This window comes from Pagrus pagrus (assembly GCF_965226575.1).
Source record: "Pagrus pagrus genome assembly, chromosome: 24".
Classification (NCBI taxonomy): domain Eukaryota; kingdom Metazoa; phylum Chordata; class Actinopteri; order Spariformes; family Sparidae; genus Pagrus; species Pagrus pagrus.
The window spans coordinates 17824365-17851856 of NC_140206.1; the positions used below are offsets into that span (position 1 = coordinate 17824365).

A 27492-nucleotide genomic window follows, 5' to 3' on the forward strand; every position below is an offset into this window, starting at 1 on the left:
AAGCTCCAGCTGGGGACAGAACGCCCAAAATTGAGGACCGTCCCTGTAAGACGTGGACCTTACAGAAGAGGGTTAATGAAGAGGTTGGTGCTCCCAGTTGTTGACATTATGACGCATCTCTTGGCTGCCATGACACAAAATAAAAGTCATAATCAACAACTAAAGGCTTCTGTCTCCCCCGGTGTCTTTGTCATTGGGTTCCCTCCCCCTTGGTGGTCATGGTCATAGTAGTCATCGTTGTACCTGCTTTTTTTATAGTACAGATATTTTCTAAAGCAGTTGTCAATTTTTTGTACTGATGACTCAACCAGGAGAGTTTCATATCCATCCAAGCCTTGAAGAGCTCCAGCGGTAACTGACCGAATGTTGTCCACGAAAAATAAAATGCCAATTTTTTTTAATTCTGATTAGAACTACATAACTTTCTCAGTCAATAGCACAGCATTTTGTGTTTAGGTTCACCAAAGTTGAGCCAGACACAAATAATTTACAGGGGGGTTTAGAGTGGCCCAACCTTACAGAGGAGCAATAGAAAGCATCCTGACTGGAAACATAACAAACATTGCATTGTTCGTGCACGGCCCAGGACAGGAAGGCTCTACAGTGGGTGATTAAAACTGCCCAGAACGTCACTTGTACCCATATCATAGCCCATAGAATCAGTGACATCAGTGAAGTGAGGTGATGTCACCAGCCACCAGGTGACATGGCCAGTCTGTTCACCCTGCTGCTGACAAAAGATACATAAGTATCCATTGCCAAACCACCCCGACAACAGAGCAGCTTCCTTCCTTAGGCTGTTAGGGTTAGGGTTGAACTCATCATCAACACTACATCATAGAAAATAGTTTTTCTTGTCTAGCAAGGGACATTTTTCTGTAAAATTTCAAGCAAAGGAAATCATAAACAGTAACATCCACATCACTAGCATCAGATGATGAGCCCCACAGAGCTGTATGAAAGATTGCACACAGCTTTGAAAGCACATTAAATAGCGTTTCTCATCCGGGGTGGTAGGGCCCCCCGGGGTGTGTTCAGAGAACATTTGGGGGTGCTGGAAGCAATATTTTTGGAAGTGGTGTTCTTGGGTAGCGTTTGTTTGAGACAAATTAACACCAAAGATTCAGGGTGATATCAGTTGAAACTTACAGCTCCTTGCAATAAATTGTGGTCTACAACTTTTTAACAACCGCCAGCTTACACCAAGACAGTGTATCGTTTCTATAGCAACAACTATCTACTTCAGTGTTTCTTCAGCTCTGTGTATTGCAGCTCCATGCTGCTTTCACAAGAAAGGGATGTCTGTAACATTTCACCAACATGGCGTTTCCTGTGGAGCAAAGTAAGAGTTTCTTCCTCTGGAAAGTATTATATTTATTTATTATTTATATTTATTTCTGCCAAGGATATACCAGGAAAAAGACTCCTGCACACTGTCCACTTCACTTGCAATTAAGTTTAATGACAACAACCTTTCGGTACTTAGACCTTCATCAGGTTATCTTGGGATAACCGAAACGTTGGTACTTAGACCTACATCAGTTTTCCCAAGATAACCTGATGAAGGTCTAAGTACCGAAACGTTGTTGTCATTAAACTTAATTGCAAGTGAAGTGGACAGTGTGCGAGAGTCTTTTTCCTGATTTCCTTCGGTCTTCTCCTACGCACCTGTCAACCTTAAGGTGTGCAAAAGCTGTTCTCTGTGTACCAAGGATATACCGTAATCACTGTGTTCTCACCATAATTACAGATTTTAAGAAGTTATATTCTGCTGTCAGTCTTAGCATCTAGCATCCAAACAACTACTAGACAACAGCTTCCACCTGACAAGCTGAGTCACAGCAACACCATTAGCCAGTCTGATTCCAGCTGAGATTGGGGGGTGTACACTCTGAAACTTTTCCCTGCAGTGTTCTTAAATGGTTTTGTGTGGTCGTGAATCTTTAGTTACTTTTCACATCTCTGGGCAGCAATACCTGCCTCTCAGGGAGAAACCTGCCTGCTTCTTCTTGCTTTCCTACAGATTTCATTGAGCAAGGATTCAACCAAGCCCTCTCCAAACAGGCCAAGTATGCTTTCCCCTCAATTCCACCAGTTATGTTTCCGGTCCGGCTCCGTTCCATCACGGCTCCGCCACGGCGGAGAAACACAGCTGATAGGTTTCACTCTAGTCTATGTGTTTATTTCCTTCAGGTCAACTGTGCTGCGTATCTGCTCCGTCCCAGCTCCGCCAGTCTGGAGCCCTCTGGAGCAGATATGCAGGACTTCTATTTCTGGCAATTCAGCCAAATTCAGCACAGAGTAGACAGGAACTCACACACTGAAACAAAAACATAACATCCGGTTCATTTTCTAAATAAACCACTCTGTGTTGATGCCAGCACAAAAACCTCAATAAGAGACAAATACAAGCTCTTCTTCTAATACTTCGGTTGGAAACACTTTGTGTTGTTGTGTTTATAGCACATACCTATTACTGCGGTTGCGCCTGATTATGTAATTATCGCGGGAACTCCTCAGTCTCGTAACTCCAGCCGTTCTGTTGTGCCGTGGCGGATTCAAAACGCAGCTGGTGGGGGTGGCCTGACGACGGATGATGGAACAAAACCGTACCGGAGCCGTAACGCAGCGGACATGCATCCAGTGAAATCTTGGCCTCAGTTGCAGTATGGCTGAGACTAACTTCTGTGCAACCTGAAATGGAGAAACTGACAGAGAACCACCAAGTGCGGGGCTCTCATAACATTCAAAGCAATTTAGCTTATTTAATTAGATAGTTAAGATAAATAGGCCTACAGTGTAGGGTATCTTTCTGCTTTCTTTTCCAGTAACCTCAGACGATTTCCTTGGTGGGCTGCTCTTGTCTGTTGGAACAAATAAAAATACATTTGAGAACCATATTGCATATTCACATTCAACAGCTCTCTCTCTCTCTCTCTCTCTTTCCTCCTTTTGGCTGGTACAATGTAAAAAAATGCTGCAAAGGTTCTCTCGGAGGATGAGTGCCGCAGTGCTGTTCACATTTTATGAAGCTATGAATGGTAGAAGACGCAGAAAAGAGGTGCTTCTGTCCAAAATAGCAAAATAAGTGGATTAAACCTTCATAGAAACAAGAGTGAGATGTCATTGAAGATTTTAAGTGCATTCAGCAGAAAAACATGGCTGAGAATGTGTTCAAACTAAATGTGTACTGACACAGCCCAGTTGCCAGGATGTAGTTAATGTGCAAACCACAGATACTTCCAAGGTTGACATTTGTGCCAAATGTTGCAACGCTTATTAGCCATCTTTCATATCAGGAGGTGGAGGGGAAGGTGGTGACATTATTACAAGTCAACAAGGCTGCCCAACGGCTGAGCAGAGTTTAGACATTTACTCTGACGATTTGGTTGATTGACTCCGTCTTCCCAAGAAATACAGCAGACTCAGTGATTTTAGCAAAGTGCCTCAAGAAAACATACAGTATGTTTACCTTAAAGTGACAAATCTCTCTCACAGCCGTAGGAATTATTGGGGCACGAAGGAGGAAATTAAGAGAGTGATGAAGTGTGCGTAGGGTCGAGGACAGGGTGTATCTGTGGGTCAGCAACATGCTGGTCACAGTAGACTGCTGCTTGTTGGCAGTATATAACTGTGAGTCAATATCGCTTTCTTTTAAATATGACCACCACCCTTCACTAACCTTTACCATGTGGTTACGATAAGTTAATGCAGTTGTAATTTTAACCCAAACCATTCTCTTTGCCTAAATCCTTTATGATGCCCACTTCCTGTACCACCTTTGCTGGTTTGGGATAGCTCTTAATCTAGTGAATACTCCACGCAAATATATATGGAGTGAAAAGGGCAAGGATGGCGATTATCGTAGAGTTATGTGGTAAAAAGAAGACAGAGGGAAAGAATTTCAAACTACAGGAAAATAGGAAAAAGGTCTACAAAATAATACCTGTGATCATTATTACGGTGTGCAGCCTCTCTGAAAAAGTGTTTTGGTAGCCAGATATCTAGATCTATTCCTTTTTAGCTTGACAAATGTTGCAAAGCATTAATGGCAAAGAAGAGGCCATTAAGTGGAATGTTGACAGTTTGGTTTAACAAGGGAAACACATTACACGTGTTAAACCTTCTAAAAAGATCGAACCCATTGCCATTAAGGCCTTCCTTTAAACTTTGGTGACTTGCAAGACAACACAATGTCCTTTTCTTTGGGTTTATAGAAGCCATCCATTCAGGTCAACACAAATTACATGTGTCAGTTTTAAATGGAGTGGATCCATCTGGCTCCAACTGGTAGAAATTTTGAGATTCTTGGTCCTCTGTTAGGCATTTATCTCAAAGTGCTGTGATTCAGAGTTGACTCAGCACAAGGTCATCAGCAACAACATTAAAAATAGAAGCTCAGTACCAAGATCAAACCTCTCTGATATCAGTGGAACCATGATCTAATCATGAAATGCATTCTCCTGAAAATAAAGAGGACTATTGTCTGATTTTGGTGTTATGTATGAGGTGGCCTCTTTGCACACTGCGCAGGATGGAGCAGCCTCACAGCCTGTAAATGAAACACTGACTGTTCACAGTGTTACATTGTGCTGAAGAAATATCTCCCAGTCCAAGTGGTGTTACAGTAAAAGTGTTTTTGATTCACAGCTGCTATAATACATTATATGTATAACTTCACAATAACTATACTTCATAAATAATATGTCATATCTTAAAATCAACTACAGTTGTGTTACTTCTGATGATTTGTGGCATTTCTTGTGTCTTACAAGTTTCACTTTAGCAGGAAGCAGTTGTCACTCCATACAGTATGAATTTTACTGAACTACATGTTAGATATTTGTTTCTAAACAGAGACATCTCAACACTTCTCATTAGATTTCCATGAATGTAAGTGGATTCGTCTGGACATGGGCTTTGCACTATTACACACTGAAAGTTATGGATAAAGAGACGCGATTCCAGTTATTAAGGGTATTTTTTCATGGTCAAGAATATGGACCTTAGAATATGTCTCTTATAATTACATAGGGTGTGGATCCTCTTGCACTGCCATGTTTATACAGTAGTCGTCAAAGACATTCCCAGGGAGGGGCTTGCGTTTTTCCTTACAATCCTACTGGAGAGTGAGACAAGAGGTATTTCATTGCATTCTGCAACTATGCTGCTAGATATCACTGGCAAACAGTCATCAAACTATGACTTTTGTTTTCATTTGTTTCACTGAGACACCTCCACTGGCTACAAATACATAATGTGCGTTTAAGGAAATATCACCTTGATATCGTGGGAATGTCTGTGGGCTTCCACTGGAAGTCCATTAATGAGTTCAGGAGCTGTTCTCCTTTACTTAGTACAACATCAGCATACACGGTGCAGCCACTGCAGCGTCACAAGAAAGAGCCAAGATCATGGCAGACTGGACAGCCGTAGATGGTATGGAGGCAAGATTTAATATTTAGGTATGACATTCCCGTGTTGACAATGAACGCAGTGAACTTTACATATTGTAATGGTAGTTCAACGTGCAGATCCTGTAACTATGCTTAACGTGGGTGATTCGATGAAGTCGTTAGAGCTTAGTGTGTGGTTATGCACTTTGCAAATGGCTGTCAGTGCAGAGAAATGGAAGCAAAGAGGCAGTAACATTACAGCAAACTGTTAATGAATTTGTGGTTCATAAAAAATTGACTGAAAGATGAAAAGAAGACAACAATAGCTTCAGACTGTAACAGAACAAAGCTTGTATGAAGGAGAAAGCAGTCTCTTGGAGTGATGGAAAACACTGATCCCTTCATCTTTTCATGCTTGAGGCAAAATACAATATACAAACCCTGCTGCTGGCTGCTATTTACTTTTTGCGCCAGTCTTCTGATCACTCAGTGCCCAGGTGTTGTGACTGCTTGGAGATGACAAACATACTGTGCACACTTTTACATTCCCTGTGCACGAATTGGCTGTGCTGCTCTGACAGGCAAAGCGTTGATTAGGACACACATTGTGCCACTGTGTAGCAATTAGCACATAATCTGAGCTGTTAATTACTCTGCTTTTGACCCCCTCTGAGCTGCATTGCTGTGTGTCTGTATGGTAAATACTGAGGGTTTACAATGAGGGTCCACCGGCCAAACGTCCAGTTTACTGAGCATGATAATGCTGCTACACAGATTACGTCCACATAGATGCACCTTAATTCTCTCCATTTCAGCCCTCTGTCTCAGACCGCTAGTGAAAATACTTTGTTCTATTGTTGTTAGTTCTATTTTTTTCAATTGCAAATGATAATATAAGCCTAACAACACAAGTACAAATGTTCATGAGTATTTGGCACTCAAGCTCACATGGGGGAAAGTCAATGGCAGTCCGGACTCCTTGGTCATCTTCGATCCTCAAGTAGTTCTTGCAAAGCTCTGAGGTGTGTTTGGGCTCATTATCCTCCTGCTGTATGAAGTCAAGTGAAAGCATGGCTTGACTAAGACTCTAAAAAGCTTTTCGGAAACTGGATCAGTTGTATTCGCAGCGTGACCACACCATCAGGAGATCAATACATCAAGCTTAGTCCCCTGAGTTAGAAAACCAACTTCGTCACAGATACAGAATTTGGGAAATAAAGTCCAATCGGCAAACTCCTGTCAAAACAAGGCTGTCTGGTAGATACAGAATTTGCGAAATAAAGGATAGAGGATGAGTAGCAGGTTCTAAACCATTGCTCAGGAGGGGAAACAAGACATAATAATAGAGGTGGGCTAAGAAAAAACAGATTTTCACTGACAGAAGTCCTACTAACTAATGAATTAGAAGTGTGAGATTAATGACATTAACAGAAGAGTGTATGTAAGGAGACGGGTTAGGAGAAACACCGTGGTGGGAATATTCAAGTATGGGGGAGTTCTGCCTCCTCTGGAGTTGGACACCTGCACAAAACTGACTCCACCCTGACTAAGGAGAACCACCACTCCATTCTTCAGAGACATGCTCCACCCTCTGGTTTGATCTTTGTGGAAAGGATTCATACTGCAGCAGGATAATGACCTCAAAGCGCGAGTTGCAGGAACTCTTTCAAGGCTGTCATGACTTTCCCCCGTGTCAGGTCAAGTGCATGCTATCATTAAAGTCAAAAGCGGGGAAACACCAAATATTAACATACTGTATTCTAAAATTCATGAACATTTTTCAAAGATTCAACGTTTGATTTGTATTGTTAGTCCTACATTATCATGTATCTATCTCTGACAGCAATAACTCTGCTGGTTTGAATGTTTATGATGACATGGATCATTTACATTTGATATTAAGTGAAATTAAATGTGTGATTTGCTTCTGTGACACCAATTTCCCCCGTCTCGAATATGTCCATAATATGGGTCAGAGTTTACAGGTGCACGCATTCTCCTGTCAACTTTGTTTGTATTGTCAGAATACATCCAGACCATGACACAGTGATTTGTCTGTCCCACTCCTTACCAGATCTCAACTGTGATGCAGTTTTGTTGTTGTGCACCAAACACAGGTTGAAGAAGGTTTTCGTATTGTTCAGGTCTTTCACTGTGGGCAGGCGTCTCTATTAAAACCACCTGGGAATGTAAATGTATATAGAAAATGTTTTCAATGCTTTTTGTGGAGTCAGAATAGGAACTTAAGAAAGAAAAGTATAATTAGTTTGGAAACTATTGAGGGAATATTCTGCTACAACTTAAAATGTATTCGCTGTAACACATCTCATTCTTTTGGTCTTTGTTTACTCTCAGTGGATCTGAATGAAATAGAGGTGATGCACACAGTACCTGGTAGAAAAGTTGAGATTTGTTGCTGTCTTTGTGTTGCTGGTGCAGACTATCTGCTTAATAAGTGAGAGTGAAAACAGGTGTGTGCTCTGAGGGCAGCATTGGAAAGATCCACTAAGCTGTCAGTGTATACAAGTAGAGTCGCCAGGATGAAATGTGGACAGTAAAGGATTCTACAAACCAACGATACACATTTGTATGATTACTGACTGTGTTTCACCATTTGTAAGTGTGAAACCACCGGGTATTTTTTGGGGTCCTCGGGACAATTTTCAGTTGTGTTTGTGGGGACAGAAATTTGGTGTTTATTAACGAGACATTGGGACATCTCTAGCTATGTTTGTGAGGACCAAAGCAGGTATTTTTAAAGGTCCTATTTGTAAGAAAAGCTGATTTATGATAATCCTGACACTCTTTGTTTCCCAACTTGTCAAAAATTGCTGCATTAGGAGCACAATCCCAATGCGTCAGTATTTGACGAGTTGGGAATGAGACTTAAAAATCACCTTTTCTTACTAATAGCACCTTAAAGATTTTGATTTTTTGATTTCCTAACCATTACCAAGTGTTTTTTTATGCCTTCTGCAATCTTTGACAGCCTAGTATTGGTCCTGCTAACCCTATGATTACCTGAGCAGATAGGTGAGTAGGTAAAATTCACTGGTCAGAAGTTGGACAGAGCGTGTCAAGGCATAGTAACATATTTGAATAATAATAAGCTGTAAACAAGTAGGTGGTAATTTCTTTAACACATTTCCAGGGATCGTTGAAGTTGTTTCTGCTTAACTTCTGCTGATTATGCCATTTTAATTTCTAACTAGTTTCTGTCTAACCTTTGCTGGTCAAATTGAAGAACATTTTTTAACCATTTATCAATTTCTGTCACTGCAGCAGATCAGTCCAACTTAAGAATAATTTATCTAAATGTCAGCCTTTATAGTTTGCCTCAATAAATGGCTGACAAACACAAATTCATTATAAAGAATCAAGTGGTTTTCTTTTTCTTATATTTTGAGACAACAATACATAAGCAAATAAATATAGGATTTTATTTTTTTACAATCATTTAAGTAACTGTATCTTATAATAAGTATAATGTGTAATAATGTATATGGTTAAAACATGTACTTCAATTTACTGACCTGCAGAAGCTGGGCAGAAACTAATTGGAAGTTTCCTGGAAATGTTTTAAAGAAATCACCAGCTACTTATTTACTGCTTATTGGAAAATAGCAAAACATTATTAAATAATATTGGGCTCATTGTCTATAATCTTTATGTAAGTATTGTGGTGTTGGGGTTGTGACGGCCATGCCTCTTGTGCTGTTGGGCTGTTTGCCTTTCCTTCTTTTTGTATTGCAGATACCCAGCAGGAGGGGTTGGGGTCGTCCTTAGTTGCTGGGAACACCTGGGCCCGGTGTCTCCAGTACTACAAGAGCACACCTCACTAGCTCTGGCATGAGAGAGAGAGAGGACAAAGGGGAAACTCTACTCTCTACACTCCTGATCGTGTTTGCTTGCTTCTTCTTTCCACCTTTTGATATGTTGGTTTTGAGTTAGTCCAATAAATGATGATTTCCTTGCTTTAACTTCTTGAGTCATCTCCCATTATTTTTCATGGTTTTGAGCCAGCTGTGACAAATTGGGGGCTTGTTGAAGTTTTGGTTAGATGTTTTTATGTTTGTGAGCATTTAATCAGCTGTTCTCTTTTGTGTTGAAGGCCTCCAGGTGCAATTGATTGTTGGGGTTTCCCAGGCAGTTTTGCAGGGCTTGAGAGGTAACACCTGGGTGAGTTGATTGGTCTTTGTCTCTTTGAACATGCGGAAGAGCACGGTGTGAGTTTGGATTTGAAGACCTGTTTGTGCAAAGGAGGGTGAGGATTGACATGCTGGTGTGTAATTGTGTTGGAGCTAAAGCTGATTTCCCCTGGTAGGCATAGCAGCATTGCTCCTTTTGAGCTTTGCTGTTTTTTTTAAATTTTTTGTAGCGTTGGGGTGAACGCGGTTAAAGACTTTGTCTCGGGAGCATGTCCATGGCTGCCAGATTCTGGTCGCTTCTTCATACCAGTGGTCATAAGTGCATAAATACCTGCCGCAACTAACCACATGAAGACTAGGGGTGAGTTATTGTGGTTTTGGTAAGCAGATAGAGGGGACACTCCTGTTTGCCTTTGTTACAGCCAGTGTGTTGATTGCTCTCCTTTGGGCTCGGTTGGTAAAATGGCTCTATTTTTTTATTTTTTGAGACTCCAATGGCGGGGTCTTTGGATGGCTGCACGAAAGAGCAGTTGTTCCTTGCTTTAACTTCTTGTGTCATCTCCCATTATTTGTCACGGCTTTGAGCCAGCTGTGGTCATTTGACTGGTTGAGCTGCAGCTGAATGATGACCCGTGGCGCTGTCCTGACAACACAGATTCAGGCTATACAGAAACGGTTCCTTCTTGCAAAACGGTTAACGGCATATTGATTTTTCTGAACAGCTTACCCTGATGGAATCCTTAAAAGAAGTCAACATTTCAATATGCTTCAGCTATTCACTGCTTGTTTTTGTGACATTAAAGTAGCTGCTAGACTTTGAAATTGGATTATCATGGTATTTGCTTGACTATAACTCGAGCCACTGTAACAATGGCAGAAACCAAGTCGACTTATAGGATCAACAACTTAGTGAATTTCACAGCAAATGGGGAAAAATAGCATGGTTTCTTATGTGATAAGGCTGACTGTCACATTCTTTAGAGCTGTGAGAACTGACAGAAACATAAAAGCTCAATGTGCTGAAGTGTCATTAATGAAGTTAAAACCATGAAAGCAGTCATTTAAAGCAGTGCTCTGCCATCCCTTCTCGGCTCAGAAGTCTATGTTTAGAACTTAGATGTAAGAGGCAGATAGATTTGGGTAACGTTGAGGTTTAGAATTGGAATGTATGCAGTTTTTCCCCATCCTTTTGATTGAGTTGCTACAAAAACAGAAATATGACTCATCTCTACTCACAGGTAAGTACACCAACAACTATCTTGAGGAGTGTACACAATCAGTCAGGCTCCAAAGCAAAGCCAGACACAACACAAGAACTCAAACAGTGTTTGAAGTTAAATTCCAATACTTTTGGATTTATACTGGTAAGCAACTTTTGGTTGGTGTTCAATATGTTGAGTGTGGCCATTTTCATGTGCAGGGCCTCATTTTTTTCAGAAACTGTTTACTCTTGGCAGACTTCAAAGTCCTGTGTGAGCATCACAAGACACTCAAGTTTGCCTTAAACTATGCCATGAAAATGTACCTCCTCCTTTGGGTGAGGGGCACCATGGCTCTTTCCTCATCAACACTTGTATCTATGCTAAAGCCATGTGTGTAAATGCATTATAGCCATTTATTGAGCAATAATACATGCAAACAGCTTGCAGCTGCAAGGCAGTGTTCACTCATCACATCTAAATCTAATATGATACTGAGATAAAAAGAAAACATCTTAAAGGAGCAATATTTGAGAAATCGACAGAATGAGACTTGACTTGGATTCGCGATCTGGGACTTGTGAACAAATATTGTTTTAAGTCTGGTGAGCTGACTGTCATTCTCTCCCTCCCTCCCATTTTACAAGCGTGCGGCCTCAGATGATGACGTATGCTGCAGCAACAACACAGCTCAAAATAACACCATGGCGAGCACGCTGGCAGCTGCCGTGCCGTTTGTCATCACCTCTGGATATAAAGACTTCACACAAGGCCCAAACAAAATGCAACATCTGTGAAATCAAATTTAAGGACGCTGGACTGACCACGTCAAACTATGTCAGGGACCTGGAAACACATAGCCGGGTAAGTCAGTTTTGAACATTAATGTTAGCAAACATGTTTAGCTCAGCATAATAAGCTATCGAACGTTAGCTTGCTTGATTAGCTTGGCATAGGCTGAATATTTTGAAAAGATGACTGTTTTCTTGCCACACTTGTTCACAAAGTGCTTTGCCGTGACACTAAAAATGGTCAGGTGACTTAATAGTCCATGATCAGCTGCCACCATCTGCTGTTTTTTTTTTCATATTGAATAGCAATAAGCCTGTCAAAACTGATAATGTTCCAAAAAAACTGATCAATGCTGATAGTGCATGCTAATAAATAAAGGAGTGATAATAACAACACAGTACATGCTTTGAATTCCTTGGATATATTTATGCAGTGTTCTAAGCAGACTGGATGGCAAACAGCAATTGATAGAACGCTCATTGCCATAAGAGACTTGACTTGGACTTGTGACCAAAGAGTTGAGGCAGCTAAGCAAGTAAGAAAGCTAGCAGGAGTAAGTGATTCTGCTGCCCCCTAATAGTTTTGGAGCTGCCTTAAAATTCTGCCCATGCACACTATGTATGTTTTGCAAAAATGTCTTTTGAACCACTGTCCAGAGAGAAGAACTTGGATTTAAAACCAAAATAAGTCTTGAATACAGTATAACTAAACTCGACCAGACACGATTTTACTAGTTGGACACAGGCACACCACAACAAACCCACAACCAAGCCAATTGAAATTGACAAAGAGCAGAATCACTGACATTTTATTAAAATATGAACCTTTAAGCTGGAACAATTTGGTAAAATATGCAGATGCCATACTTTTCAAAACGCTTAATTATCTTGCTCCATTTTGACTGTGTGTATTAAGAGAACTACAAGCAGACACAGTTCAGCTGTAAATAAGGGGAACTGCATCATGGCAGTAAGGAAAAGTTCATTTGACCAATTAGCCTTTTCTCTCTGAGCATCACATAATTGGAAAGCACATCACACAGCCCTGAGAGACTTTGGTATTTTTGTGAGAAAGTTATGAATGTGTCTAATGGAGATTTCAGCATTATGTTTGATATTTGATCTTCCTTCTCTGTTCATGAGGATGCATCTGGGCTGCCTTTCACTTCATTTGAGGAGCAGGATCAAAAATCCTTTGTGAGTTACAAGTCGGACTGACAAACTCATTATTCACAGGAGATTCTCAGATCATGGCCTGCACCTCGCCAGAGATTACTGGTCAGTATGCCCTGTAATTATTAGAAGATTAATCTCACTGTACCTTTTTAAGATTTCACCAGAATACCAACACCTTGCCATGCACTGCCTTATCTGCACTGAGCTTCTATCCATAAGCACCATCTGTCTCACAGTCACACAGTTTCATTGACATCATGCAGAGAACAAAAATACACACCTGTGATAACCATGATGGATGTGTGTTGATTATCCATTAGCTGTAGCCATGTTATCTTTTCAACAGCGAGAATGGCACTCAGAACGAATACCTCCCTCAAGGCCCAACAGCCCCCTTTGATTCAATTACTTATCTTGTTTTATTGTGTCCTCTTCGGCTTCTGCTTTTGTATAATGGCAGTTGGAAAACAGCTTTTAGCCACTAACTGGATTGTTATACTTTTCTATATGCCAATGTAATATAATATGTACATGTATCAAATTCCCATTTATGAAATGGATCCAAATATATTGACATATGTCCATATGCAAATATATAAGTAAATTACATATTTTGGCATTTGTCGAACATTATTTATACATAGGACATGTTGTATTTGTATAAATGTGTAAATTATGTCTGAAGTGCGTTTTGTTTTCACCAATGCTCATCTTCAACTGTAATATACACATTTAAGCAAAGTTTACCTCAGTTTGTGGCCTCAAACACATTGTTTCAAAACATGCTGGGAAACTCCACCCACCTACCCCCAACAGGCCCCCCAGTTCATATTCTTTTACTATATGTACATATACTGTACTAATTTTACCATGGGTACTTTGTATATGTTATAAACTTATATCTTACATATATGATACTGATATAATATATAATATATATATATATATATATATATACACTGTATACTGTTGACATGTATGGGTGTACCTTTATTATACCATATACAATTCAATATAGACATTTTTCATATGTACATATACAAATCTTACCATGGGTATTTCATATATGTTATGAATCTTGTCTCCATACATCCAGATGATGTATGTATGTTATAATGATATATTGCCTTATAGGTAACATATACTGTATGGCAGCATCACTCTTGATATAGGGGCATATATGTCATGTATTACATTTCCATATGGGCCCGGCCACTGACATATGATGAATACGTGTGCCATTACACCCCTAGATATTAGAAGTGTAAGTTGTAAGCCCGCAGTATTTACTCCGCCAGTTGTTTAAAACTACCATCATGGTATTTGCTACTTGGCTTATATTGGTCATATAATAGTAGAGATATTGGGGGAAAGGGGTAACATTTTCATTAACTGAAGGAGAGAGTGTAAGCAAAATATTACACAAATAATTTCCACACAGTCCCTAGGCACTCTCCCATGGTAGAAGAGAGGCAATATGTGCCTTGCTGCTGCCATTTCCATCTCTAATGCACAATATACAGTGCTCTGTGTACATTAACTGTGCTGTGGAGGTGGCGAACTGGAAATCAATGCAATTCCTTCCAGTTGTCACCGCAGAGCATCTTCTTCCTGCTTGACAGATGAGCGACGCTCTCTCCTGCTCTTTATGTAGCACTGATTAGATCCAGAGGCTTCCTGTGGCATCAGCACCTGCATGGTGATGCGATCCAGCTCACAAACAAACAGGTGAAAAATTAGTCTGTCCAATGTTAAAGTGAAGATTGCTGTATTTTGTCATTTTAGAGGGAGTTTTGTTGCAGTGATTACTGCGTGTAACAGCATTAATACTCTGTCTCAGTTTTATCCTTTCATCTGCTCTCATTAACCTTTTTTAAGGCCTAACATTACCTCTTGCAGGGCTTGAGAGTAAGTTTTGATATCACAAATTAAATGACTACTAGACGTTAAAGTTACCAGCCTCTCTAAATTTTTAACTAGGCAGGTGGGTGTTTTTTATAGCAACACTATGTACCTTTCTGTTGATTGCTGAGTCTCATTTCCAGGTTGTCAAATGCTGACACCTTGAGTTGGATCCTCGGGTCGGAGCAACAAACCACTGTGTTTCTCCAGAATTGTTGTAAAAGTTACCTAGTGTTTTAAAAAACCTGGATTATAAGTCATTTCATCAAATGTTATTATAAAAATAAGATACATTATATGCCTGTGACTTTGAAGGGTTTATCCCTGGACTAGCAGGGTAAATCTGGGTGGGGAAAGTGGGAAACCAGTGCTTGCCCCTCCCTCATTACCATCACTGAGGTGTGTTAGAGCAAGCTGCTTCAGTGGAGCAGGTCAGACCCGAGTGGTTCAGACTGACTGTACTGGACATTCTCACTCCCAACTCGTCAAATACGGCAAGTATTTGTAAATAATGTAACTTATGTCATTAATGTATGTTAACTTACTAACACAACAATTATTTAAATAAATCAAAGGGTCAGACTAAACAATGTACGGTCACTATCCAGGCTGCTGTATTTGACGCTATATTTTTACTAACTTTATTCATTCAATGCACTAAGCAACCCAATTGCCAGCCTTGTTGGCTGAAATAACAGAAAGTAATACAGAAATAATAGAGTTAAGTACTAAGTTTAGTAATTACTCCCCTAAGTGGGTATAAGCCTGCACTTTGCAGCTTTTGGCTTAAACTTGCATCAGCTGATTTGTTTTTGGTGACTTGGGGGCACCAGAGCAAGCTACAAGGATAAAACTGACCCTATAAAGTTGGTGTTATGCACAGGCCCACAAAGCAACATTTATTTATTATTTAGTCTGTTTAGCTTTGGTCACCACCAACCCCTGAGAAAATTTCCTAAATGTTTAATGCTGCTGGGCGGGTCATGTACAGTGAGTTAATTCACTGTAAACAGCTCCCTGCTGCTCCTGGAAACCAGGCTGATGAGCGTGCTCAGACTGAACCAAAACAGTATAACTGCTGGCTGTAAAACTGAAACAATGAGCTAAAAGAGGGAGAGATGCTGTGTTGCATGTATTTGTTGATGCAGCTTTATGTACAAGTGCAGGGAAAGCCATGTCGGTGTGTGAACACTTAAATGTTATATTTTAAACAGCATGAGAAACACACCATGTACTACATCATAAAAAGATCTTTTATTATCTTTGTTAATAATGTTTTAATAAAAAGAAGCCAAAAAGTTGCATTCAAGTCCAACTCTACAACCAGAAGCAGAGCAATACTAAAGATGATGGCTGGACTACCATTCATCTAAATAAGGCCTTTCTGTAAACACACAGTATGGTCAGCCTAATTTAGATTAGTTGTTTTATTTCCTTTCATTTTCTACTGCTGATGCTAATTTGCAGTGAAAACAGCGGAGTCCCACAGTGCCGAGGCGTGAATTAAGCAAATATTAAAGCTCCCAGACAAGAGGCGAAGCAGAGCCGCAGAGGGCTGCTGCCGATGCACAGCTAATATACATGTTTTCTATTGAATAATCAATGGAGACTGTGCTGCCTCTGTGTGAAAACTATCCCCCTGTAATAAACTCCGCTCTCACACAGAACAATAAAAGGTACACTTTACTTCAAGTGTTTGTCATGAGCCACAGGCACAGCATGTGAATTTCCTGCATAATTATATTCAAAACTTTACAAAATATGGTAGAATACATATAATTGCATGCAGGTCACAATGTATTACAATGTGTGTCTGTCTGACTATGATTCAAGATTTTGTGTTTAAAATATAATAGAGATGTGCTTCACACAACACATCCTCATACAATAACAACTGCATCAGTCGATACGTCAGTCGATCCGTCAATAACGACTACATCCCTGACTCCCTGATTCAAATTACCGTTATGTACCACCTTTCTCATACGGTCCTGGTTTGGTAAGGTTAAGGCACTAAAACTACTCGGTATAGTTTAGGAAAAGATTGTGCTTTTAGTTTAAATAAGTGTTACATACAGTATGTTATGTAACTTGTGTAGAAATGTGCGATGTATGTTATGTGACATAGATTAACTACGTTACTAAGTTTAAAAAGCTCACTGTTGACTTTTGGTTTCACTACTTATAACAAGCTGCCAAATATTGATTAGGTCCCCTTTTTGCCGCCAGAACAGCTTTGACCCGTCAAGGCATGGACTCAACAAGAACCTCTGATGTTGTGCTGTTGTATGTGGCGCCAACATGTTAGCAGCATGACGTTAAGTCCTGTTAGTTGTGAGGTGGGTCCTCCATTGGACTTGTCTGTCCAGCACATCCCACAGATGCTCGATTGGACTGTGATAGGGGGAATTTGGAGGCTACGCTACGCAGCCCTATATGCAGCAAGCTGTGATGCACTGTGTTCTGACACCATTCTATCAGAGCCAGCATTAACTTTTTGAGCGATTTGTGCCACTGCAGATCTTCTGTGGGATCGGACAACACAGGCTAGCTTTCACTCCACACAAGTATCACAGAGCCTTGGGTGGCCATGACCCTGTTGCCGGTTCAGCAGCTGTCTTTCCTCGGATCACTTTTGGTAGGTACTCACAACTGCAGACAGGGAACACCCAACAAGACTTGCAGTTTTGGAGATGCTTTGACCCAGTTGTCTAGCTATCACAATTTGGCCCATGTCAGTGTCGCCCAGATCCTTAAGCTTGCCTGTTTTGTCCTGCTACCAACGCATCAACTCAATACAATTTATCTCACCCACTTTCAGGTGCCATTGTAACGAGAAAATCAAAATTATTCACTTCAACTGTCACCTGTATATAAAGTTATGGCTAATGCTCTTGCAAGCATCTAAGCTATCCTCTTGAGGTTGTTGCTTGTTGTTTATAGTCTTTTCTCTCGCTGGTCATCACATCTAAACCAAGCTGGTAGCTGCCAGAAGTTCCTTATAGGACACTTATTGATTCAACCACTGTGTGTTTGGCCACAAGTAAATGGCTTGAAGCCTGGCAGGATGGATTTGCAGGATAAATCCAGGTGCCGCACAAGGTAACATTTATTTTGTACCATGCAGCTTGTTTTCTTGAGGACAGGATGACCCTGGTGTTGAAGAAGCCGTTGACCTTGCAAACACAGTGCAGCTGACATCCCTGAAGTCTTCTCCATGCTTGATGGGGTGCTTTATCATGCTACTCTTATTTCCAGTTTACACCTGAAATAATCCTTCCACTTTTTTATGTTTATTTTTATCAGACACCGCGGCCTGTAGTATAGCCATACTTTCTAATGTTTTGGATGCATCTATAACTGAACAGCCAACTCTTTCAAATAGTGCGCCACATGTTGCATCGAATTAATGAACGCTTGAGGTGATTGGGAGACAAAGATAGTCTTTTTTTTTTTTCTCAATGTGGGAACAGTATGGATTGATTGGAGGTGTTGTTTGAGCAGTTTCCCTACAACTGGGTACTTGGTTATTCTGGTTGATACCTTAAAGGTATTGAAGAGAAGAAGAAGAATCTGTATTTTACCACATGGATGGTACTCTGCATTTAATCCATCCCGGAAGAGCAGTGGGCAGCTAACGGACAATGGACAAACTCAGAGTCAGTGCCTTGGTCAAGGTGACAGACTAGAGAATTAACCTAATGTACATGTTTTGATGGTGGCATAAACCGGAGCACCTGGAGGTAATTTTAGTAGTAATTTTAGTAGTAGTGAAATAGTAGTGTATATGCTTTGGAAGTATTGTTGACTGGTTCAGTCTTACCTGTCAGAATGTAACGCATAACAGATAAATGAGTGTTGGGACCAGTGGCGGTCCCCCTCCCCCCCCAGCATTTAGTGCTGTACCATTTTTAGTTATTAAACTAATATTCACAATATTATTATGACTGAAGTGTGCTTTATTTGGAAGCAATTGGTGATGTGATTGACTTTAGCCTACTAATTGCCTTAGTTGTGCACTATTAGATGAATCTAATATGAATGTATACGACGACTCATTTGTCATTTTGGTTTGCACTCACTGATGCACAAATTTCTCCGTTTGCGGAACTAAAAGAGGAATTCTGATTCCGATTCTGAATCCCCTGCTTCACCTCTCCCCTGCACCAGTAGGGAAAGCTGAGGTCCAGTAGGTCAACCTATCTGCCGCCCCCTCCTCTTCTTCTACAACCTCTGTATGTGAGACTTTCTCAGCAGGAGCAGACACACCTTTACAAAACAGAGGATGCCCAGCCGCCCGCTCCCCACACGGCAACATGACATAGTTGACTTGACATGTTAATGAGCAATACAAAAACCGGATGAAATGAATGCAAACAAATTTAAGGCAGCCGGTACGGGGCGGCACCGGGGTCGATCCGCTGAGATAAGCCCAGAGGTGGCTGCTACAGAGCCGGTTACTGTGGGTGACTGTCCGCTCAATTTTTTTTTTTTTTTTTTTTGGGGGGGGGGCACTCATGCCGCCCCTCCACAAATGCCGCCCGGGCGGCTGCCCATATGTAAAAATGGCCCTGGTTGGGACAAGTCATTAAAGAATTACAATCTAAACTTTGAAAGAGATACGACCCTTTTTTTCATTTAACCTATGGACTGTGCCTTTGGACTTGTGATTTATTGTCCAACCTGGCCTTAAAACAACTCCAGCCTTCCTCAGAGAATCCTGCATGCTGTATTTGTGCTGCAGCCGCATTGACAGGACTACATCTGTGTCTGCCGTAAAGAGGCGGGGAGAGATGAGAGACCTCTCTAATCCAGCAGTATTAAAACAACCTGCAGGGAAGTAAGGCCATGATTAAATTTGTTAGTCTGAGACAGACCCTTTACATTTTGTGAGTAACCCAATTTTGGCTGTGTCTGCTGGGGCCAGTGAAAACACAGCTCCCTGTGCTGCTGCCATCTAGCCAGCCACCATAAATCATCTGTGCTGTTTCATCTGGCGACGGAGTGGCAGGGCAAAATATCATCTACCACTGACCTCCATGTCCTACATGCTATGGTTTCCATCAGGGTGAGATGCACACCCTTCTCTGTTTGCCTACACAGGCTAACACCACACTATATAAAGACCAGGGGCTGTATATAACAATATACGTTATATTTTCACAGTTTCCCAGCTGGCATTTAATGGACAGCAATGTACAGTCAGTAAAAATAAACATCAACCTAAACAAGAACATAATGTTCACAACATGATGTTATAGTGCTGTCATTTCCCATCAAAGCAGAGAGATGCAAAACTATCCCCTTCATATGTACCACTATAGTTGCTGTTAAACATTTAATGGATTTGTTGCTCGGTAATATGAGTTCTAAATTTAACAAACACATGTAATTTGGTTATGTCAATCATGTGCACTAAATTCACCAGGAATTTGTAGTTTGTTTTTTTTTATCTATAAGTCTATAGTCTAGAGACTCCACATGTCATACATGAATGGCAGCAAAGTTTTCTCCCTGCATGAGGAAGAGACGGCCCTAGTACAGTATTCAGCATTCATTTAATCAGGTAAATCCCATTGGACAGACTGGACGTGTTTAAGTTCCTTGAAGACGTTTCAGCTCTCATCCAAGAGGCTTCTTCAGTTCTAACTAACTGGAGGGGAGTTGCAGGCTTTTAAACTCTGTGTGGGAGTGTCCTTACGGAGTCGTTAAGGACACGTGTGAGCTCTGAGTTTCAGAGTCGTTAGGGCCACCTGTGGGTTGTTGACCCAACCGGCCTTCAGGTAGGTTGCTAGGGCTAGGTGAGCCCAGGTGTGAATGGTTGTTAAGCTGTCTGGGGAGGGAACTCAGTACTGCATTGTGGGTGATAAGTAATGTTGTAGGCCACCTCCTCTGATCAAAGGCGGTCGTTCCAGTTTGACTTTAGCCCTATTCGCACGGGATTAGTATTACCTGGGGACCTCTAGTAATTTGTAATAATCGCAGAGGTCGTCTGTGATCTTAATCCCATGCGAATCTGCCATGTCCGTAATTTGTAAAGTAAAAATTCCACCGCAAATTACCTACCATATTTCGCCAAACACAGAGGTCATGTGATAATATTAGTCCCGTGCGATTCGGCATCTCTGTGATTTGGGGTCGTTTTTTTTTTTTTTTCCCGGTCGAGAATTATGGAGGCTGCATTGGCAATTATAAATGAAAGTTTTGTCAGCATTTTGGGTGCAAATTCAGGAGGCTCATCTAGGTACACAGCATGGAGACCCATTCGCAGAAAGAGCAAGCTCAAATCCATCAGAAGAGTGAAATCTCGAAAGATGATTACATGCATGGCAGCATGCGGTAAGGAACATTTTTCTATCTTTCAACAGGCTCACCAGTTATTATTGTAATAAAAATATCCATATCTAACTGTTCTGCTGATCCAACGAGGGCTCCGGTGCGATCGTTACGCATAGGTTACGCAAAGCCTTGACATCATATCCAGGGGATAATGTCAGTAAATTTGAGTTAAAACACAGACTTCGCTTATCCTGTGCGAATGCGCCGCATAAAACACAGACGTGGTGGGGTAATTTCTAAATCACATGAGGTCCCCAGGTAATACTAGTCCCGTGCCAATAGGGCTATAGATGGATTCTTTTACTGAGATCAAGGCTGAGATCAACTAAAGTATTTAAGGTCACTGAAAAAAAAATCTTCATGCACATGCTTTGGTAATATTATATACATCCATCCATTAATCCATCTATCCCCTAAACCGCTTATCCTGTTCAGGGTCATGTGGGGCAAAACTCTATGTGCTTTTTCTCCCACACAGTGGTCATGGTTCAACAAAAATGGTAATTCCAAGTTTAAAATAGAGATTATTATGATGACCCCCATACATCACAGCAGGTGCACCCAAACCTTTGCTTTGTAGTCTATGTGCCGTGTATATACGAGATAAGTGTGTACTGTATGTACACACAGTGTTGGTTATGGTGTCTAAACCTGGCACTCCTACATTGTGATGAGATGTTATTTAGTATATGTAAACAGCTGGCAGCCTGCTTTCTCGGCATTAAATTTAGTGCTGTACCATTTTTATGTTTCGGTGCAGTCTGCTTTATTAAAGTTGAATAAAAGTTTCCCCCAAATCAAAAAATACATATTTTCCCCCTTATCTGTGGTGCTCTTTATATATCCACAATGTTTTGGTTTGATAAGAGGGATGTCTGCCTTCTCTCCAATATAATAGACAGCACTTAGCTTGTGGTGCTCTAAAGCACCAAAAAGTACATTTAAAATACTCAACAGTGTGTTTTCAGAAATCATGACCTGGTTACTCAGGATAATCCACAGACCTTGTTGTGAGCGGTTTCATGTAGTATCTCTTATCTTTCCTACACCGTATCTCTGCGCAATTGGAAGCATACATCTACTCGTGGACAAGAGGCTCGTGCTCGTGACAGCGTTGGATGTAAACATCAATGCCATCCTCCCCGACTGTGCTATAATGTTAGCAAGTCTAATTAGCGAGCCTCTCATCCATGAATAGATGCTTGCTTCCTTCTGTGCGGTTATATGGTTAGTGGGTGAAGTCAGGCAGGGCTTTTTAGATCAGTGGAATTCCTCATTACTTCATTGAGAAACTAGTTCTGTATTCAAACCTGTACTTTAAACAGTGTCAGACTACATGTACATAAGAATCATTTTGAATGTAATCCCTTGACTTCTTTGTTCTCTGTCTCCCATAATTAGGCTGTCAGCGCCTCATTCCAGACATTTTGGATTCGGATCTTCATCCTCTAGGTGACTCAGCCACACCACCTGTCTCCTCTCTCTGATAAGTCACGTGCTCAGGTACTATCTGTTACTACACCTGGAGTCCTGAGGTTTCTTCCCATTTTAAGCCTGTTGAGGTTTTCCTTTTCATCTGAATTGAGGCTCTGAGGATGTGCTGTAAAGCCGTCTGAGTCAATGCATTTGGCAATTTTGGCCTTTATAAATAAAATTAACTTGAATTTGTGTTTACCTTAACAATATTTGTTTTACCATAATTGTTTCCCCAGCCATACCCCCATCTGGGTTTTTAGTCGGGTAACTGTAACCATAAATATGCTAGTCATGTTTTATTAGCAGTGTTGCTAATGTTGAACATTTTGTAGATATATCCAATCAACATTTCCTCACTATGTTTAAAGAAACTCAATCTGTTTAACATTACATTTCATTCAAGCATATTAGCCAATGCACATTAGCTGCATTTGCATGTAATTCATAATAATAATATGGCTTCCCTTCAGGACTGTTGAGTTATCGATGTGTTAATGTGTTCAGTAGTATTGTTGAACAATTCATCTAAATGCATAACCATACATCATGTTGTGATTGTGTAACATTAATCTGGACAGTAACTAGTTACTGTAAATGTCACATAATTGTCGTGGAGTATTAATAGTAATGGAGACTTGAGAGAGACTGGAGATCTAACTTCTTTTACAGCATTGTTAAATTATAAAACTCCATTAACTATTCAACTTTAAGTTTCCATGACGTCAGAATCAATGTTCAAGTGTTTTTATCACTAATGTTTTGCTCTATATCTCCCTTGTACACCATTATCAGGCTCAATCATCGCAAAAGCCAATTTGTTGGTATGGTATTTTAGACCTTGTAATTTCCGGGAAAATGATTAAACATATATCGATGACTCTTCTTGCAATGCGGGGGTGTATACAAACTTTTTGTCCAATAATTCTCTGAACTTTTCTGTGGAAAACAGCTTTATCACATTTTCACTGATTTTGGTGAAACTGGATCATATTTTATGGAGAAAATATTTTCTGCCCAGAGTTGAGGCTGCTCTGCCTCAACTCTGGTAACTGCTGACTGTTGCTAACCAGCTGCTTCTTGATAAACACCTCCGGACTGGGACTGTAGGCAGCCTCGGAGAATGATGGAGGCCAGTTGCAGTACCAAAGTGGTTATGGAGTTTCCACATTACAGATGCGGGTAGCTTTGTTGCTCAGTTAACCGCTAACTGCTGCTAACCAACAGCCTCTCAATGAACAACTCTGGATTGAGCTTGAACACAGCCTCCGAGAAAGATGGCGACCAGTTACAGTACCTACATGACACCGTTTATAGAGTTTCCTGACAGACAGATGCATGTAGCTGTTTAATGTTGATTATGTTACCCAGTTAATGTTAGCATGGTTACCAGTCCTATTAGCTGACACCTTGGTACTGTATTGCCTGTCAATATCTGCAAGTCTCTCCCTAGCTGCCTGTTTTATCAGGAAAGAGGTCATAATGCTGCAGCAAATAGTACTGTTCTAGTCATTTCATGAAAAGTTTAAGAAAATAGACCCTCTGAGGGCTTTAATAAATCTCACTCGGATGGTTGAGAAGCAGGTAGAGACTTTTCTAATAATGAGCCCAAGGATTGGCTCCAAATCCAAATATTGTTCTGATATTCTGCTCCTGATTCGTCCTGGCTTTATCTGGCATTATACTAGAGCTTTTTTTTTTGCATGCACACCTTTTGAGTCTTATCCTAGCTCTTCTGCTTCTATCAACTTTAATGCATTTCACCTGGTTCCCACAAAATATGTGAATCTTTCTGCGACCACATTTGATCCAACAAATTCATACAGACATGGACACTGCTTAACAATGGCAACAGCAATTCTAGATTTCTGTCATCAGATAAAGGGGTGGTGAAGTTGTGCAACAGCTTAGCACACAATATGGCAGTACATCTGCTCAGCAGTCACACAGCTACATTCAGCAACGTAATTACACTGCATCTGTCCTCCAAGCAAAAGCAAATTTCACATTCATTCCTTCCTTCTTTGCCGTCTATCCAGTTCACATTGTCGACTGTAAACATTTTAATTGAATGGCATCAGTTTGATGTTGTGATGAGACAATGGGAAAGTGAAGAGAAACGAGGACATTACAGCAGGCCAGCTGCTACCCCCAGATGCACCCAGGTTACAGCATTAGTCCGTCCGGGATCACTGGCGTCCTGCTGGCCAGTCCATTACACACAAATAAAGCCATACAGTGCACTGGATGAAAGTCCAATTTTGGTGCAGCGAATTGCATACAACATATTATTCCAATTGAAGTCAGCACAAATGGATGGATGGATGGAACAGGCCATTAGCCAGCATGTATGTTAAGCAAATTTATCCCATGAATTTAATTGTTACATCTGTCTCTAAAGCAAATGTATTTATCACAAATTTCCTAAACTAACTACAATAATGTTTCCTACATAAAATTTGTGTGCATACTAATTTGTTTATGAAAATAACCCAGTGAGCAGGTCTAGATCACGTCTTTTAGACGTCATTTATGGACATCCTAGACATCCTCTGGGGAACCAGAATAAAACATTTTTATACGTCTTTTCTGGACGTTGTATAGATGTTGTATAGATGTTTATATGGCGTCTGTCGACTAATTCTGGCTGTACGTGGACGTCCAGATCATAGCCAGTATGAACATCTATTCTCAACTAATTCTGGATGTCAGTGGATGTCTAGATTATGGCCTGACTGGACGTCTTTTCTCAACATCATTTATTGACTAATTCTGGCTGTTAATGGACGTCCAGATCATGGCCTGGCCCGACGGACATGATATCAACCTGTTTTGGACGTCCACAGACGTTGCCTGCTCAGTGGGAAGGTACAGGGGTAATCGAATTCTGTATGGATCATACTCACTAGCAACTTTTTTCTTTTTTCCACTCCAGAAATTGTGTCATGCTTAATGAATGGTCATACCTATTAGTGGCACAGACAGCTTGCTGTTAGAGAGGTGTGAGATACAATGAATTATACAAATGGGAACAATGGTGCATACTTTAACTCTCCTCTAAGGCATTCATAGTGTTACACTTACACAATGCACAATAATGGCATGTTTAAATTCAAGTGACAGAGCTTCCCTTTGGCTTTAGGAATTATGACCCTTGTCCATCATGAGCAAAGGAGGAATCATTGCGATGATATTATAGAGCAACAAAATCTGCAGAGGAGGAGGTCACAGAGGAGGATGAGTCAACAAACACCTGACTTTAATTCAGGAGGCTTTTGTTTCCTGTTTCCTCCCACTCAAACTCTTTGGGTTTGTGTTTGATCATGAACACATACAGTTCCTAAACATAACCAAGCAGTTCTTTTAACCACAACGGTGAAGGTTGCTTAACCTCAACAAAGTAGTTATCACAACCAAAAAAAAAGTTTCCCTTGCCAAGTAATCATTTTAACCCAAGCCATCATGTTGACCCTGACCAAGTCGTTTAATCCATAGAGGTGAAAGATCAGAAAACACTTTTTTCTTGTAACAGTCAACATTTTTCTCAGAGCACTCACAATTTAAGGTGTGATGACAATCAAGGGAAATGACTGTTGAGCCTGTCCTCATCAGAAAAACAACCATAAGTCGAAAATGAAAGACTGTTGACCCATATTTACGTTTGTTGGTAGGCAGCAGCCTCTAGTGGCCGTAGTAGTTATTACAGTTGAAAAGTAGGAAGTGAGGAGAAGTGGTATAAGTTATTATATATAAGTTATTTGTAACTTAGCGTTTGTAAGATAATTTACAGAAATTAGTGATTTTTACCATGTAGTTTAAATGCTTAAACCTAACCAAACTGCGACCATACGACAAAGGCCCGGAACACGTTGCCCTGGTACACAACAGCTATGTTGTTTTGGGAATTGTGATATATTTTGTTTTGGGACGCTGACCATTGACTTGTTCAGTCATTTAGGTATGAGAATGTGTTGGACTGTTCATCTGAAACAAGAGAGGCGGCTCCTCAAAGGTAATCAAGGCCGCTATAGCATCAGTGAGAACTGACGAGTGTATATCAGGGCCGGCTGTAGCTCAGTGGGTAGAGCAGGTGACCAGCAACCAGAACATCGCTGGTTCAAACCCCAGCTCTCCTGAGCGGAACTGAGCCACAAGCTGAACCCCAAATTTGCTCCTGATGTGCATCAGGTTAACTGATAGGTTACATGCAAAATCACTGGTGTGGCCTCTTAATTGGCTCCTGGATTAAAACCTATAGGATATATACACCATGCATGAAAAGGGGAGCATTGCCCAGATGGTATATGTCTTGTAGACATGGGCTCAACAAATAGAAGCTACATTGGAAAGACAAACAAATAGAAGCTACATTGGAAAGAACTGCTAACTGGGAAGACATTGGTGATATTGGCGTCTCACCAACGACCTCCCTATTAGCAAATGCTCCCCATACTATGTTTCTTCACCGAAACCCAGGCTCAAGTGTACTATATGGTAATCCTGCCCTGGATAAAAGAAAGGTTATTTCGAAAATAATGGCTCAATCCAGAGACCTACAAGAAGATATATTAATGGAAGGCAGACATTTTTAGATATTATGTGGAGGTGCATGTTAAGGCAATGGATTTAGAAATTCAGCTGGCATAGGTCCCATGGTCCATGGTGCTGCCGTCTCCTCTGAGTCACTCATTTACATGGGCAACAAGTGATGTAGAAAATTCCTCAGGTCAGGTACTTCGTGCTGCAACTGATGAGAGAACTATTGAGGAGACTGAATGTGAGCTGAGGACATTTTTCCAAAGTAAAACATGTTGAGGGGGATTTCTGGAGGCCACTGCTGCCACCTCAGTTCCTCACCACTTAACTGAATATATATTGACTCTGAAGATTTCATATTCATCTATTAAGGCTCCAGCTACCCAGGGAGGGAAATGCAATCAACTGGCTTTGCTGCTGAGGTATTTACCTGCATTTTAATTCATGTTTGGGGAACACAGCAGAGGTTCTCAATGCAGCTGCTCACAGCAGGGTTTGCGCAGCGCCTAAACACCTCACCCCTCTCTCCCAT

At 40.8% G+C, this 27492-nt stretch overlaps 1 long non-coding RNA gene across 5 annotated transcripts; it reads left to right on the forward strand.

Annotated features, from left to right (window-relative positions):
• Nucleotides 1-9590: 9590 nt before the first annotated feature.
• Nucleotides 9591-23316, forward strand: LOC311253191. 5 transcript variants are annotated; one of them, XR_014621635.1, is made up of 4 exons: nt 9591-9660; nt 11391-11607; nt 12678-12812; nt 22353-23316. It is a non-coding gene; the product is annotated as an uncharacterized lncRNA (long non-coding RNA). The 5 variants fall into 5 exon arrangements; XR_014621636.1 differs by lacking the exon at nt 22353-23316 and adding an exon at nt 14365-14433; XR_014621637.1 differs by lacking the exon at nt 22353-23316 and adding an exon at nt 14333-14417.
• Nucleotides 23317-27492: the final 4176 nt, after the last annotated feature.